At 51.7% G+C, this 14,139-nt stretch overlaps 5 non-coding genes and 16 pseudogenes across 5 annotated transcripts; all 21 read left to right on the top strand.

The window, feature by feature from the left end:
* The first annotated feature begins 24 nt into the window (after positions 1–24).
* LOC148666316 (5S ribosomal RNA) lies at positions 25–143 on the top strand (annotated as a pseudogene).
* Positions 144–679: 536 nt separating this feature from the next.
* Positions 680–798, top strand: LOC148666315 (5S ribosomal RNA; annotated as a pseudogene).
* Positions 799–1,335: 537 nt separating this feature from the next.
* Positions 1,336–1,454, top strand: LOC148666314 (5S ribosomal RNA). The gene has a single exon (XR_015937288.1). It is a non-coding gene; the product is annotated as a 5S ribosomal RNA (ribosomal RNA).
* A 537-nt stretch (positions 1,455–1,991) lies between these two features.
* Positions 1,992–2,109, top strand: LOC148666313 (5S ribosomal RNA; annotated as a pseudogene).
* Positions 2,110–2,646: 537 nt separating this feature from the next.
* Positions 2,647–2,765, top strand: LOC148666312 (5S ribosomal RNA; annotated as a pseudogene).
* Positions 2,766–3,298: 533 nt separating this feature from the next.
* Positions 3,299–3,416, top strand: LOC148666311 (5S ribosomal RNA; annotated as a pseudogene).
* Positions 3,417–3,949: 533 nt separating this feature from the next.
* LOC148666310 (5S ribosomal RNA) lies at positions 3,950–4,068 on the top strand. Its single transcript, XR_015937287.1, has one exon. It is a non-coding gene; the product is annotated as a 5S ribosomal RNA (ribosomal RNA).
* A 537-nt stretch (positions 4,069–4,605) lies between these two features.
* LOC148666309 (5S ribosomal RNA) lies at positions 4,606–4,724 on the top strand (annotated as a pseudogene).
* A 536-nt stretch (positions 4,725–5,260) lies between these two features.
* Positions 5,261–5,379, top strand: LOC148666308 (5S ribosomal RNA; annotated as a pseudogene).
* A 537-nt stretch (positions 5,380–5,916) lies between these two features.
* Positions 5,917–6,035, top strand: LOC148666307 (5S ribosomal RNA; annotated as a pseudogene).
* A 537-nt stretch (positions 6,036–6,572) lies between these two features.
* LOC148666306 (5S ribosomal RNA) lies at positions 6,573–6,690 on the top strand (annotated as a pseudogene).
* A 537-nt stretch (positions 6,691–7,227) lies between these two features.
* LOC148666305 (5S ribosomal RNA) lies at positions 7,228–7,346 on the top strand. The gene has a single exon (XR_015938987.1). It is a non-coding gene; the product is annotated as a 5S ribosomal RNA (ribosomal RNA).
* Positions 7,347–7,882: 536 nt separating this feature from the next.
* LOC148666304 (5S ribosomal RNA) lies at positions 7,883–8,001 on the top strand (annotated as a pseudogene).
* A 537-nt stretch (positions 8,002–8,538) lies between these two features.
* LOC148666303 (5S ribosomal RNA) lies at positions 8,539–8,657 on the top strand (annotated as a pseudogene).
* Positions 8,658–9,194: 537 nt separating this feature from the next.
* Positions 9,195–9,312, top strand: LOC148666302 (5S ribosomal RNA; annotated as a pseudogene).
* Positions 9,313–9,849: 537 nt separating this feature from the next.
* LOC148666301 (5S ribosomal RNA) lies at positions 9,850–9,967 on the top strand (annotated as a pseudogene).
* A 532-nt stretch (positions 9,968–10,499) lies between these two features.
* On the top strand, positions 10,500–10,618 carry LOC148666300 (5S ribosomal RNA). The gene has a single exon (XR_015937285.1). It is a non-coding gene; the product is annotated as a 5S ribosomal RNA (ribosomal RNA).
* Positions 10,619–11,155: 537 nt separating this feature from the next.
* On the top strand, positions 11,156–11,274 carry LOC148666299 (5S ribosomal RNA; annotated as a pseudogene).
* A 536-nt stretch (positions 11,275–11,810) lies between these two features.
* Positions 11,811–11,929, top strand: LOC148666298 (5S ribosomal RNA; annotated as a pseudogene).
* A 537-nt stretch (positions 11,930–12,466) lies between these two features.
* On the top strand, positions 12,467–12,584 carry LOC148666297 (5S ribosomal RNA; annotated as a pseudogene).
* A 539-nt stretch (positions 12,585–13,123) lies between these two features.
* Positions 13,124–13,242, top strand: LOC148666296 (5S ribosomal RNA). The gene has a single exon (XR_015938620.1). It is a non-coding gene; the product is annotated as a 5S ribosomal RNA (ribosomal RNA).
* Positions 13,243–14,139: the final 897 nt, after the last annotated feature.

Raw genomic sequence — 14,139 nt, 5'->3', positions numbered from 1 at the left:
AGGGTGCCAGCGAGCTTTGCTTTTGTTTACGGCCACACCCCCTTGAGCACGCCTGATCTCGTCTGATCTTGGAAGCTAAACAGGGATGGGCCTGGTTAGTACTTGGATGGGAGACCGCCTGGGAATACCAGGTGCTGTAAGCTTTTAAGCGCAGGAGGCGCCCTATCCCCGCTCGCTCGCTCATTCCCCTGTTCACACCTGCAGTGCGGCTTGTCCGTCTGTTTATTTGTGAGCTTTGGCGAGACACGGGTGCTTGTGTATTAGCGTGAGCGTTTTTTATTCTGATCAGGAACAGTTTTACAAGTCCGCAAAGGATCGAGGAAAGGTTTATCGCCAGCTGAAAAGAGACACAGCGCTTCGGCTGTGGAGACTTGTTCGGCTGGCGTTCGGAGAGTCGTGTTTTTCAGAATTGTATTGAGATCGTTTTCCACAGAGCTCAGATGTCAAAGCACAGCAGCAGCTCTCCACAGCGATCCTCTATAGCGCCCTTCCTCCCGCAGCTCCGTCCTCATTGGAAGGAAGCAAGAGTGAATGGCTGAAGTGAAATAGAGCGGGGACGAAGGCAGTGAAGAGAGAGAACGTGGGAAGAAGAGAAAAACGCAAGGGAAAAAAGCAGCGTCGTAAAAGAGGTGACGGAGCTGTCCTCTCAATAAGAAGGGTGCCAGCGAGCTTTGCTTTTGTTTACGGCCACACCCCCTTGAGCACGCCTGATCTTGTCTGATCTTGGAAGCTAAACAGGGATGGGCCTGGTTAGTACTTGGATGGGAGACCGCCTGGGAATACCAGGTGCTGTAAGCTTTTAAGCGCAGGAGGCGCCCTATCCCCGCTCGCTCGCTCATTCCCCTGTTCACACCTGCAGTGCGGCTTGTCCGTCTGTTTATTTGTGAGCTTTGGCGAGACACGGGTGCTTGTGTATTAGCGTGAGCGTTTTTTATTCTGATCAGGAACAGTTTGACAAGTCCGCAAAGGATCGAGGAAAGGTTTATCGCCAGCTGAAAAGAGACACAGCGCTTCGGCTGTGGAGACTTGTTCGGCTGGCGTTCGGAGAGTCGCGTTTTTCAGAATTGTATTGAGATCGTTTTCCACAGAGCTCAGATGTCAAAGCACAGCAGCAGCTCTCCACAGCGATCCTCTATAGCGCCCTTTCTCCCGCAGCTCCGTCCTCATTGGAAGGAAGCAAGAGTGAAAGGCTGAAGTGAAATAGAGCAGGGACGAAGGCAGTGAAGAGAGAGAACGTGGGAAGAAGAGAAAAACGCAAGGGAAAAAAAGCAGCGTCGTAAAAGAGGTGACGGAGCTGTCCTCTCAATAAGAAGGGTGCCAGCGAGCCTTGCTCTCGCTTACGGCCACACCCCCTTGAGCACGCCTGATCTCGTCTGATCTCGGAAGCTAAACAGGGATGGGCCTGGTTAGTACTTGGATGGGAGACCGCCTGGGAATACCAGGTGCTGTAAGCTTTTAAGCGCAGGAGGCGCCCTATCCCCGCTCGCTCGCTCATTCCCCTGTTCACACCTGCAGTGCGGCTTTTCCGTCTGTTTATTTGTGAGCTTTGGCGAGACACGGGTGCTTGTGTATTAGCGTGAGCGTTTTTTATTCTGATCAGGAACAGTTTTACAAGTCCGCAAAGGATCGAGGAAAGGTTTATCGCCAGCTGAAAAGAGACACAGCGCTTCGGCTGTGGAGACTTGTTCGGCTGGCGTTCGGAGAGTCGTGTTTTTCAGAATTGTATTAAGATCGTTTTCCACAGAGCTCAGATGTCAAAGCACAGCAGCAGCTCTCCACAGCGATCCTCTATAGCGCCCTTTCTCCCGCAGCTCCGTCCTCATTGGAAGGAAGCAAGAGTGAAAGGCTGAAGTGAAATAGAGCGGGGACGAAGGCAGTGAAGAGAGAGAACGTGGGAAGAAGAGAAAAACACAAGGGAAAAAAAGCAGCGTCGTAAAAGAGGTGACGGAGCTGTCCTCTCAATAAGAAGGGTGCCAGCGAGCCTTGCTCTCGCTTACGGCCACACCCCCTTGAGCACGCCTGATCTCGTCTGATCTCGGAAGCTAAACAGGGATGGGCCTGGTTAGTACTTGGATGGGAGACGCCTGGGAATACCAGGTGCTGTAAGCTTTTAAGCGCAGGAGGCGCCCTATCCCCGCTCGCTCGCTCATTCCCCTGTTCACACGTGCAGTGCGGCTTGTCCGTCTCTTTATTTGTCAGCTTTGGCGAGACACGGGTGCTTGTGTAGTAGCGTGAGCGTTTTTTATTCTGATCAAGAACAGCTTTACAAGTCCGCAAAGTATCGAGGAAAGGTTTATCGCCAGCTGAAAAGAGACACAGCGCTTCGGCTGTGGAGACTTGTTCGGCTGGCGTTCGGAGAGTCGTGTTTTTCAGAATTGTATTGAGATCGTTTTCCATAGAGCTCAGATGTCAAAGCACAGCAGCAGCTCTCCACAGCGATCCTCTTTAGCGCCCTTCCTCCCGCAGCTCCGTCCTCATTGGAAGGAAGCAAGAGTGAAAGGCTGAAGTGAAATAGAGCGGGGACGAAGGTAGTGAAGAGAGAGAACGTGGGAAGAAGAGAAAAACACAAGGGAAAAAAAGCAGCGTCGTAAAAGAGGTGACGGAGCTGTCCTCTCAATAAGAAGGGTGCCAGCGAGCCTTGCTCTCGCTTACGGCCACACCCCCTTGAGCACACCTGATCTCGTCTGATCTCGGAAGCTAAACAGGGATGGGCCTGGTTAGTACTTGGATGAGAGACCGCCTGGGAATACCAGGTGCTGTAAGCGTTTAAGCGCAGGAGGCGCCCTATCCCCGCTCGCTCATTCCCCTGTTCACACGTGCAGTGCGGCTTGTCCGTCTGTTTATTTGTCAGCTTTGGCGAGACATGGGTGCTTGTGTATTAGCACGAGCGTTTTTTATTCTGATCATGAACAGTTTTACAAGTCCGCAAAGGATCGAGGAAAGGTTTATCGCCAGCTGAAAAGAGACACAGCGCTTCGGCTGTGGAGACTTGTTCGGCTGGCGTTCAGAGAGTCGCGTTTTTCAGAATTGTATTGAGATCGTTTTCCACAGAGCTCAGATGTCAAAGCACAGCAGCAGCTCTCCACAGCGATCCTCTATAGCGCCCTTTCTCCCGCAGCTCCGTCCTCATTGGAAGGAAGCAAGAGTGAAAGGCTGAAGTGAAATAGAGCGGGGACGAAGGCAGTGAAGAGAGAGAACGTGGGAAGAAGAGAAAAACGCAAGGGAAAAAAAGCAGCGTCGTAAAAGAGGTGACGGAGCTGTCCTCTCAATAAGATGGGTGCCAGCGAGCCTTGCTCTCGCTTACAGCCACACCCCCTTGAGCACGCCTGATCTCGTCTGATCTCGGAAGCTAAACAGGGATGGGCCTGGTTAGTACTTGGATGGGAGACGCCTGGGAATACCAGGTGCTGTAAGCTTTTAAGCGCAGGAGGCGCCCTATCCCCGCTCGCTCATTCCCCTGTTCACACGTGCAGTGCGGCTTGTCCGTCTGTTTATTTGTCAGCTTTGGCGAGACACGGGTGCTTGTGTATTAGCGTGAGCGTTTTTTATTCTGATCATGAACAGTTTTACAAGTCCGCAAAGGATCGAGGAAAGGTTTATCGCCAGCTGAAAAGAGACACAGCGCTTCGGCTGTGGAGATTTGTTCGGCTGGCGTTCGGAGAGTCGCGTTTTTCAGAATTGTATTGAGATCGTTTTCCACAGAGCTCAGATGTCAAAGCACAGCAGGAGCTCTCCACAGCGATCCTCTATAGCGCCCTTTCTCCCGCAGCTCCGTCCTCATTGGAAGGAAGCAAGAGTGAAAGGCTGAAGTGAAATAGAGCGGGGACGAAGGCAGTGAAGAGAGAGAACGTGGGAAGAAGAGAAAAACGCAAGGGAAAAAAAGCAGCGTCGTAAAAGAGGTGACGGAGCTGTCCTCTCAATAAGAAGGGTGCCAGCGAGCCTTGCTCTCGCTTACGGCCACACCCCCTTGAGCACGCCTGATCTCGTCTGATCTCGGAAGCTAAACAGGGATGGGCCTGGTTAGTACTTGGATGGGAGACCGCCTGGGAATACCAGGTGCTGTAAGCTCTTAAGCGCAGGAGGCGCCCTATCCCCGCTCGCTCGCTCATTCCCCTGTTCACACCTGCAGTGCGGCTTGTCCGTCTGTTTATTTGTGAGCTTTGGCGAGACACGGGTGCTTGTGTATTAGCGTGAGCGTTTTTTATTCTGATCAGGAACAGTTTTACAAGTCCGCAAAGGATCGAGGAAAGGTTTATCGCCAGCTGAAAAGAGACACAGCGCTTCGGCTGTGGAGACTTGTTCGGCTGGCGTTCGGAGAGTCGTGTTTTTCAGAATTGTATTGAGATCGTTTTCCACAGAGCTCAGATGTCAAAGCACAGCAGCAGCTCTCCACAGCTATCCTCTATAGCGCCCTTTCTCCCGCAGCTCCGTCCTCATTGGAAGGAAGCAAGAGTGAAAGGCTGAAGTGAAATAGAGCGTGGACGATGGCAGTGAAGAGAGAGAACGTGGGAAGAAGAGAAAAACGCAAGGGAAAAAAAGCAGCGTCGTAAAAGAGGTGACGGAGCTGTCCTCTCAATAAGAAGGGTGCCAGCGAGCCTTGCTCTCGCTTACGGCCACACCCCCTTGAGCACGCCTGATCTCGTCTGATCTTGGAAGCTAAACAGGGATGGGCCTGGTTAGTACTTGGATGGGAGACCGCCTGGGAATACCAGGTGCTGTAAGCTTTTAAGCGCAGGAGGCGCCCTATCCCCGCTCGCTCGCTCATTCCCCTGTTCACACCTGCAGTGCGGCTTGTCCGTCTGTTTATTTGTGAGCTTTGGCGAGACACGGGTGCTTGTGTATTAGCGTGAGCGTTTTTTATTCTGATCAGGAACAGTTTGACAAGTCCGCAAAGGATCGAGGAAAGGTTTATCGCCAGCTGAAAAGAGACACAGCGCTTCGGCTGTGGAGACTTGTTCGGCTGGCGTTCGGAGAGTCGTGTTTTTCAGAATTGTATTGAGATCGTTTTCCACAGAGCTCAGATGTCAAAGCACAGCAGCAGCTCTCCACAGCGATCCTCTATAGCGCCCTTCCTCCCGCAGCTCCGTCCTCATTGGAAGGAAGCAAGAGTGAATGGCTGAAGTGAAATAGAGCGGGCACGAAGGCAGTGAAGAGAGAGAACGTGGGAAGAAGAGAAAAACGCAAGGGAAAAAAGCAGCGTCGTAAAAGAGGTGACGGAGCTGTCCTCTCAATAAGAAGGGTGCCAGCGAGCCTTGCTCTCGCTTACGGCCACACCCCCTTGAGCACGCCTGATCTCGTCTGATCTCGGAAGCTAAACAGGGATGGGCCTGGTTAGTACTTGGATGTGAGACCGCCTGGGAATACCAGGTGCTGTAAGCTTTTAAGCGCAGGAGGCGCCCTATCCCCGCTCGCTCGCTCATTCCCCTGTTCACACGTGCAGTGCGGCTTATCCGTCTGTTTATTTGTCAGCTTTGGCGAGACACGGGTGCTTGTGTATTAGCGTGAGCGTTTTTTATTCTGATCATGAACAGTTTTACAAGTCCGCAAAGGATCGAGGAAAGGTTTATCGCCAGCTGAAAAGAGACATAGCGCTTCGGCTGTGGAGACTTGTTCGGCTGGCGTTCGGAGAGTCGCGTTTTTCAGAATTGTATTGAGATCGTTTTCCACAGAGCTCACATGTCAAAGAACAGCAGCAGCTCTCCACAGCGATCCTCTATAGCGCCCTTTCTCCCGCAGCTCCGTCCTCATTGGAAGGAAGCAAGAGTGAAAGGCTGAAGTGAAATAGAGCGGGGACGAAGGCAGTGAAGAGAGAGAACGTGGGAAGAAGAGAAAAACGCAAGGGAAAAAAAGCAGCGTCGTAAAAGAGGTGACGGAGCTGTCCTCTCAATAAGAAGGGTGCCAGCGAGCTTTGCTTTTGTTTACGGCCACACCCCCTTGAGCACGCCTGATCTCGTCTGATCTTGGAAGCTAAACAGGGATGGGCCTGGTTAGTACTTGGATGGGAGACCGCCTGGGAATACCAGGTGCTGTAAGCTTTTAAGCGCAGGAGGCGCCCTATCCCCGCTCGCTCGCTCATTCCCCTGTTCACACCTGCAGTGCGGCTTGTCCGTCTGTTTATTTGTGAGCTTTGGCGAGACACGGGTGCTTGTGTATTAGCGTGAGCGTTTTTTATTCTGATCAGGAACAGTTTTACAAGTCCGCAAAGGATCGAGGAAAGGTTTATCGCCAGCTGAAAAGAGACACAGCGCTTCGGCTGTGGAGACTTGTTCGGCTGGCGTTCGGAGAGTCGTGTTTTTCAGAATTGTATTGAGATCGTTTTCCACAGAGCTCAGATGTCAAAGCACAGCAGCAGCTCTCCACAGCGATCCTCTATAGCGCCCTTTCTCCCGCAGCTCCGTCCTCATTGGAAGGAAGCAAGAGTGAAAGGCTGAAGTGAAATAGAGCGGGGACGAAGGCAGTGAAGAGAGAGAACGTGGGAAGAAGAGAAAAACACAAGGGAAAAAAAGCAGCGTCGTAAAAGAGGTGACGGAGCTGTCCTCTCAATAAGAAGGGTGCCAGCGAGCCTTGCTCGCGCTTACGGCCACACCCCCTTGAGCACGCCTGATCTCGTCTGATCTCGGAAGCTAAACAGGGATGGGCCTGGTTAGTACTTGGATGGGAGATGCCTGGGAATACCAGGTGCTGTAAGCTTTTAAGTGCAGGAGGCGCCCTATCCCCGCTCGCTCGCTCATTCCCCTGTTCACACCTGCAGTGTGGCTTGTCCGTCTGTTTATTTGTGAGCTTTGGCGAGACACGGGTGCTTGTGTATTAGCGTGAGCGTTTTTTATTCTGATCAGGAACAGTTTTACAAGTCCGCAAAGGATCGAGGAAAGGTTTATCGCCAGCTGAATAGAGACACAGCGCTTCGGCTGTGGAGACTTGTTCGGCTGGCGTTCGGAGAGTCGCGTTTTTCAGAACTGTATTGAGATCGTTTTCCAAAGAGCTCAGATGTCAAAGCACAGCAGCAGCTCTCCACAGCGATCCTCTATAGCGCCCTTTCTCCCGCAGCTCCGTCCTCATTGGAAGGAAGCAAGAGTGAAAGGCTGAAGTGAAATAGAGCGGGGACGAAGGCAGTGAAGAGAGAGAACGTGGGAAGAAGAGAAAAACGCAAGGGAAAAAAAGCAGCGTCGTAAAAGAGGTGACGGAGCTGTCCTCTCAATAAGATGGGTGCCAGCGAGCCTTGCTCTCGCTTACGGCCACACCCCCTTGAGCACGCCTGATCTCATCTGATCTCGGAAGCTAAACAGGGATGGGCCTGGTTAGTACTTGGATGGGAGACCGCCTGGGAATACCAGGTGCTGTAAGCTTTTAAGCGCAAGAGGCGCCCTATCCCCGCTCGCTCGCTCATTCCCCTGTTCACACCTGCAGTGCGGCTTGTCCGTCTGTTTATTTGTGAGCTTTGGCGAGACACGGGTGCTTGTGTATTAGCGTGAGCGTTTTTTATTCTGATCAGGAACAGTTTGACAAGTCCGCAAAGGATCGAGGAAAGGTTTATCGCCAGCTGAAAAGAGACACAGCGCTTCGGCTGTGGAGACTTGTTCGGCTGGCGTTCGGAGAGTCGTGTTTTTCAGAATTGTATTGAGATCGTTTTCCACAGAGCTCAGATGTCAAAGCACAGCAGCAGCTCTCCACAGCGATCCTCTATAGCGCCCTTCCTCCCGCAGCTCCGTCCTCATTGGAAGGAAGCAAGAGTGAATGGCTGAAGTGAAATAGAGCGGGCACGAAGGCAGTGAAGAGAGAGAACGTGGGAAGAAGAGAAAAACGCAAGGGAAAAAAGCAGCGTCGTAAAAGAGGTGACGGAGCTGTCCTCTCAATAAGAAGGGTGCCAGCGAGCCTTGCTCTCGCTTACGGCCACACCCCCTTGAGCACGCCTGATCTCGTCTGATCTCGGAAGCTAAACAGGGATGGGCCTGGTTAGTACTTGGATGTGAGACCGCCTGGGAATACCAGGTGCTGTAAGCTTTTAAGCGCAGGAGGCGCCCTATCCCCGCTCGCTCGCTCATTCCCCTGTTCACACGTGCAGTGCGGCTTATCCGTCTGTTTATTTGTCAGCTTTGGCGAGACACGGGTGCTTGTGTATTAGCGTGAGCGTTTTTTATTCTGATCATGAACAGTTTTACAAGTCCGCAAAGGATCGAGGAAAGGTTTATCGCCAGCTGAAAAGAGACATAGCGCTTCGGCTGTGGAGACTTGTTCGGCTGGCGTTCGGAGAGTCGCGTTTTTCAGAATTGTATTGAGATCGTTTTCCACAGAGCTCACATGTCAAAGAACAGCAGCAGCTCTCCACAGCGATCCTCTATAGCGCCCTTTCTCCCGCAGCTCCGTCCTCATTGGAAGGAAGCAAGAGTGAAAGGCTGAAGTGAAATAGAGCGGGGACGAAGGCAGTGAAGAGAGAGAACGTGGGAAGAAGAGAAAAACGCAAGGGAAAAAAAGCAGCGTCGTAAAAGAGGTGACGGAGCTGTCCTCTCAATAAGAAGGGTGCCAGCGAGCTTTGCTTTTGTTTACGGCCACACCCCCTTGAGCACGCCTGATCTCGTCTGATCTTGGAAGCTAAACAGGGATGGGCCTGGTTAGTACTTGGATGGGAGACCGCCTGGGAATACCAGGTGCTGTAAGCTTTTAAGCGCAGGAGGCGCCCTATCCCCGCTCGCTCGCTCATTCCCCTGTTCACACCTGCAGTGCGGCTTGTCCGTCTGTTTATTTGTGAGCTTTGGCGAGACACGGGTGCTTGTGTATTAGCGTGAGCGTTTTTTATTCTGATCAGGAACAGTTTTACAAGTCCGCAAAGGATCGAGGAAAGGTTTATCGCCAGCTGAAAAGAGACACAGCGCTTCGGCTGTGGAGACTTGTTCGGCTGGCGTTCGGAGAGTCGTGTTTTTCAGAATTGTATTGAGATCGTTTTCCACAGAGCTCAGATGTCAAAGCACAGCAGCAGCTCTCCACAGCGATCCTCTATAGCGCCCTTTCTCCCGCAGCTCCGTCCTCATTGGAAGGAAGCAAGAGTGAAAGGCTGAAGTGAAATAGAGCGGGGACGAAGGCAGTGAAGAGAGAGAACGTGGGAAGAAGAGAAAAACACAAGGGAAAAAAAGCAGCGTCGTAAAAGAGGTGACGGAGCTGTCCTCTCAATAAGAAGGGTGCCAGCGAGCCTTGCTCGCGCTTACGGCCACACCCCCTTGAGCACGCCTGATCTCGTCTGATCTCGGAAGCTAAACAGGGATGGGCCTGGTTAGTACTTGGATGGGAGATGCCTGGGAATACCAGGTGCTGTAAGCTTTTAAGTGCAGGAGGCGCCCTATCCCCGCTCGCTCGCTCATTCCCCTGTTCACACCTGCAGTGTGGCTTGTCCGTCTGTTTATTTGTGAGCTTTGGCGAGACACGGGTGCTTGTGTATTAGCGTGAGCGTTTTTTATTCTGATCAGGAACAGTTTTACAAGTCCGCAAAGGATCGAGGAAAGGTTTATCGCCAGCTGAATAGAGACACAGCGCTTCGGCTGTGGAGACTTGTTCGGCTGGCGTTCGGAGAGTCGCGTTTTTCAGAACTGTATTGAGATCGTTTTCCAAAGAGCTCAGATGTCAAAGCACAGCAGCAGCTCTCCACAGCGATCCTCTATAGCGCCCTTTCTCCCGCAGCTCCGTCCTCATTGGAAGGAAGCAAGAGTGAAAGGCTGAAGTGAAATAGAGCGGGGACGAAGGCAGTGAAGAGAGAGAACGTGGGAAGAAGAGAAAAACGCAAGGGAAAAAAAGCAGCGTCGTAAAAGAGGTGACGGAGCTGTCCTCTCAATAAGATGGGTGCCAGCGAGCCTTGCTCTCGCTTACGGCCACACCCCCTTGAGCACGCCTGATCTCATCTGATCTCGGAAGCTAAACAGGGATGGGCCTGGTTAGTACTTGGATGGGAGACGCCAGGGAATACCAGGTGCTGTAAGCTTTTAAGCGCAGGAGGCGCCCTATCCCCGCTCGCTCATTCCCCTGTTCACACGTGCAGTGCGGCTTGTCCGTCTGTTTATTTGTCAGCTTTGGCGAGACACGGGTGCTTGTGTATTAGCGTGAGCGTTTTTTATTCTGATCAGGAACAGTTTTACAAGTCCGCAAAGGATCGAGGAAAGGTTTATCGCCAGCTGAAAAGAGACACAGCGCTTCGGCTGTGGAGACTTGTTCGGCTGGCGTTCGGAGAGTCGTGTTTTTCAGAATTGTATTGAGATCGTTTTCCACAGAGCTCAGATGTCAAAGCACAGCAGCAGCTCTCCACAGCTATCCTCTATAGCGCCCTTTCTCCCGCAGCTCCGTCCTCATTGGAAGGAAGCAAGAGTGAAAGGCTGAAGTGAAATAGAGCGGGACGAAGGCAGTGAAGAGAGAGAACGTGGGAAGAAGAGAAAAACACAAGGGAAAAAAAGCAGCGTCGTAAAAGAGGTGACGGAGCTGTCCTCTCAATAAGAAGGGTGCCAGCGAGCCTTGGTCTCGCTTACGGCCACACCCCCTTGAGCACGCCTGATCTCGTCTGATCTCGGAAGCTAAACAGGGATGGGCCTGGTTAGTACTTGGATGGGAGACCGCCTGGGAATACCAGGTGCTGTAAGCTTTTAAGCGCAGGAGGCGCCCTATCCCCGCTCGCTCGCTCATTCCCCTGTTCACACGTGCAGTGCGGCTTGTCCGTCTGTTTATTTGTCAGCTTTGGCGAGACACGGGTGCTTGTGTATTAGCGTGAGCGTTTTCTATTCTGATCATGAACAGTTTTACAAGTCCGCAAAGGATCGAGGAAAGGTTTATCGCCAGCTGAAAAGAGACACAGCGCTTCGGCTGTGGAGACTTGTTCGGCTGGCGTTCGGAGAGTCGCGTTTTTCAGAATTGTATTGAGATCGTTTTCCACAGAGCTCACATGTCAAAGAACAGCAGCAGCTCTTCACAGCGATCCTCTATAGCGCCCTTTCTCCCGCAGCTCCGTCCTCATTGGAAGGAAGCAAGAGTGAAAGGCTGAAGTGAAATAGAGCGGGGACGAAGGCAGTGAAGAGAGAGAACGTGGGAAGAAGAGAAAAACGCAAGGGAAAAAAAGCAGCGTCGTAAAAGAGGTGACGGAGCTGTCCTCTCAATAAGAAGTGTGCCAGCGAGCCTTGCTCTCACTTACGGCCACACCCCCTTGAGCACGCCTGATCTCGTCTGATCTCGGAAGCTAAACAGGGATGGGCCTGGTTAGTACTTGGATGGGAGACCGCCTGGGAATACCAGGTGCTGTAAGCTTTTAAGCGCAGGAGGCGCCCTATCCCCGCTCGCTCGCTCATTCCCCTGTTCACACCTGCAGTGCGGCTTGTCCGTCTGTTTATTTGTGAGCTTTGGCGAGACACGGGTGCTTGTGTATTAGCGTGAGCGTTTTTTATTCTGATCAGGAACAGTTTTACAAGTCCGCAAAGGATCGAGGAAAGGTTTATCGCCAGCTGAAAAGAGACACAGCGCTTCGGCTGTGGAGACTTGTTCGGCTGGCGTTCGGAGAGTCGTGTTTTTCAGAATTGTATTGAGATCGTTTTCCACAGAGCTCAGATGTCAAAGCACAGCAGCAGCTCTCCACAGCGATCCTCTATAGCGCCCTTCCTCCCGCAGCTCCGTCCTCATTGGAAGGAAGCAAGAGTGAATGGCTGAAGTGAAATAGAGCGGGGACGAAGGCAGTGAAGAGAGAGAACGTGGGAAGAAGAGAAAAACGCAAGGGAAAAAAGCAGCGTCGTAAAAGAGGTGACGGAGCTGTCCTCTCAATAAGAAGGGTGCCAGCGAGCTTTGCTTTTGTTTACGGCCACACCCCCTTGAGCACGCCTGATCTCGTCTGATCTTGGAAGCTAAACAGGGATGGGCCTGGTTAGTACTTGGATGGGAGACCGCCTGGGAATACCAGGTGCTGTAAGCTTTTAAGCGCAGGAGGCGCCCTATCCCCGCTCGCTCGCTCATTCCCCTGTTCACACCTGCAGTGCGGCTTGTCCGTCTGTTTATTTGTGAGCTTTGGCGAGACACGGGTGCTTGTGTATTAGCGTGAGCGTTTTTTATTCTGATCAGGAACAGTTTTACAAGTCCGCAAAGGATCGGGGAAAGGTTTATCGCCAGCTGAAAAGAGACACAGCGCTTCGGCTGTGGAGACTTGTTCGGCTGGCGTTCGGAGAGTCGTGTTTTTCAGAATTGTATTGAGATCGTTTTCCACAGAGCTCAGATGTCAAAGCACAGCAGCAGCTCTCCACAGCGATCCTCTATAGCGCCCTTTCTCCCGCAGCTCCGTCCTCATTGGAAGGAAGCAAGAGTGAAAGGCTGAAGTGAAATAGAGCGGGGACGAAGGCAGTGAAGAGAGAGAACGTGGGAAGAAGAGAAAAACACAAGGGAAAAAAAGCAGCGTCGTAAAAGAGGTGACGGAGCTGTCCTCTCAATAAGAAGGGTGCCAGCGAGCCTTGCTCGCGCTTACGGCCACGCCCCCTTGAGCACGCCTTATCTCGTCTGATCTCGGAAGCTAAACAGGGATGGGCCTGGTTAGTACTTGGATGGGAGATGCCTGGGAATACCAGGTGCTGTAAGCTTTTAAGCGCAGGAGGCGCCCTATCCCCGCTCGCTCGCTCATTCCCCTGTTCACACCTGCAGTGCGGCTTGTCCGTCTGTTTATTTGTGAGCTTTGGCGAGACACAGGTGCTTGTGTATTAGCGTGAGCGTTTTTTATTCTGATCAGGAACAGTTTGACAAGTCCGCAAAGGATCGAGGAAAGGTTTATCGCCAGCTGAAAAGAGACACAGCGCTTCGGCTGTGGAGACTTGTTCGGCTGGCGTTCGGAGAGTCGCGTTTTTCAGAATTGTATTGAGATCGTTTTCCACAGAGCTCAGATGTCAAAGCACAGCAGCAGCTCTCCACAGCGATCCTCTATAGCGCCCTTTCTCCCGCAGCTCCGTCCTCATTGGAAGGAAGCAAGAGTGAAAGGCTGAAGTGAAATAGAGCGGGGACGAAGGCAGTGAAGAGAGAGAGAACGTGGGAAGAAGAGAAAAACGCAAGGGAAAAAAAGCAGCGTCGTAAAAGAGGTGACGGAGCTGTCCTCTCAATAGGAAGGGTGCCAGCGAGACTTGCTCTCGCTTACGGCCACACTCCCTTGAGCACGCCTGATCTCGTCTGATCTCGGAAGCTAAACAGGGATGGGCCTGGTTAGTACTTGGATGGGAGACCGCCTGGGAATACCAGGTGCTGTAAGCTTTTAAGCGCAGGAGGCGCCCTATCCCCGCTCGCTCGCTCATTCCCCTGTTCACACGTGCAGTGCGGCTTGTCCGTCTGTTTATTTGACAGCTTTGGCGAGACACGGGTGCTTGTGTATTAGCGTGAGCGTTTTTTATTCTGATCAGGAACAGTTTTACAAGTCCGCAAAGGATCGAGGAAAGGTTTATCGCCAGCTGAAAAGAGACACAGCGCTTCGGCTGTGGAGACTTGTTCGGCTGGCGTTCGGAGAGTCGCGTTTTTCAGAATTGTATTGAGATCGTTTTCCATAGAGCTCAGATGTCAAAGCAATAAGAACTCTGTTATACCCATCTAGAAACATGCAATCAGCATGTTATTGCTGAAGCAATAGTCACAACATTATTCCACACCTGGGTGAGAGGCGGGTTATGATGACAGTCATGCTTTCTACACCTTATACTGAGCTCAGAAATGGCCCAAGCGGACATCTCACGAGCAGATCCCTCCGCGTATAAGAAAGGCAACTTGTCTCAGCAAAAATACCACGGATTCACATCCAAAATATGATAAAAAGGCAAAAACCCCACACTTGGAATGCAAACGTACCCTAAAAAGGAAACACGGTTTTAAAACCAACTTGATTTTCCCCTGGAGAAACCTTTTTATGGACACACATCGCATCTATTACACATGTAGAACTAAATATAAAGATAAAACTTAATATAAGAAGTCATGACATATCACACATGACGAAGTCTGGTCCAGAATAAACAGTTTACACTGACCCACCTTTATTTACCCTGGTCACTCACTTCTATTAACTATTTAACTGGGTAACAAATTAATATTTGTTTCAATTTGGGATCTACACCTGGGAGCCCTGAAATGTTGGCCAGAGGGGAGAAGCTGATATTCAGA

This window comes from Lepisosteus platostomus, chromosome 5 (assembly GCF_059453375.1).
Source record: "Lepisosteus platostomus isolate fLepPlt1 chromosome 5, fLepPlt1.hap1, whole genome shotgun sequence".
NCBI classification, from domain to species: domain Eukaryota; kingdom Metazoa; phylum Chordata; class Actinopteri; order Semionotiformes; family Lepisosteidae; genus Lepisosteus; species Lepisosteus platostomus.
Note: the sequence above shows the minus strand (reverse complement) of the source record. Positions and strands in the feature narration are given on the sequence as shown.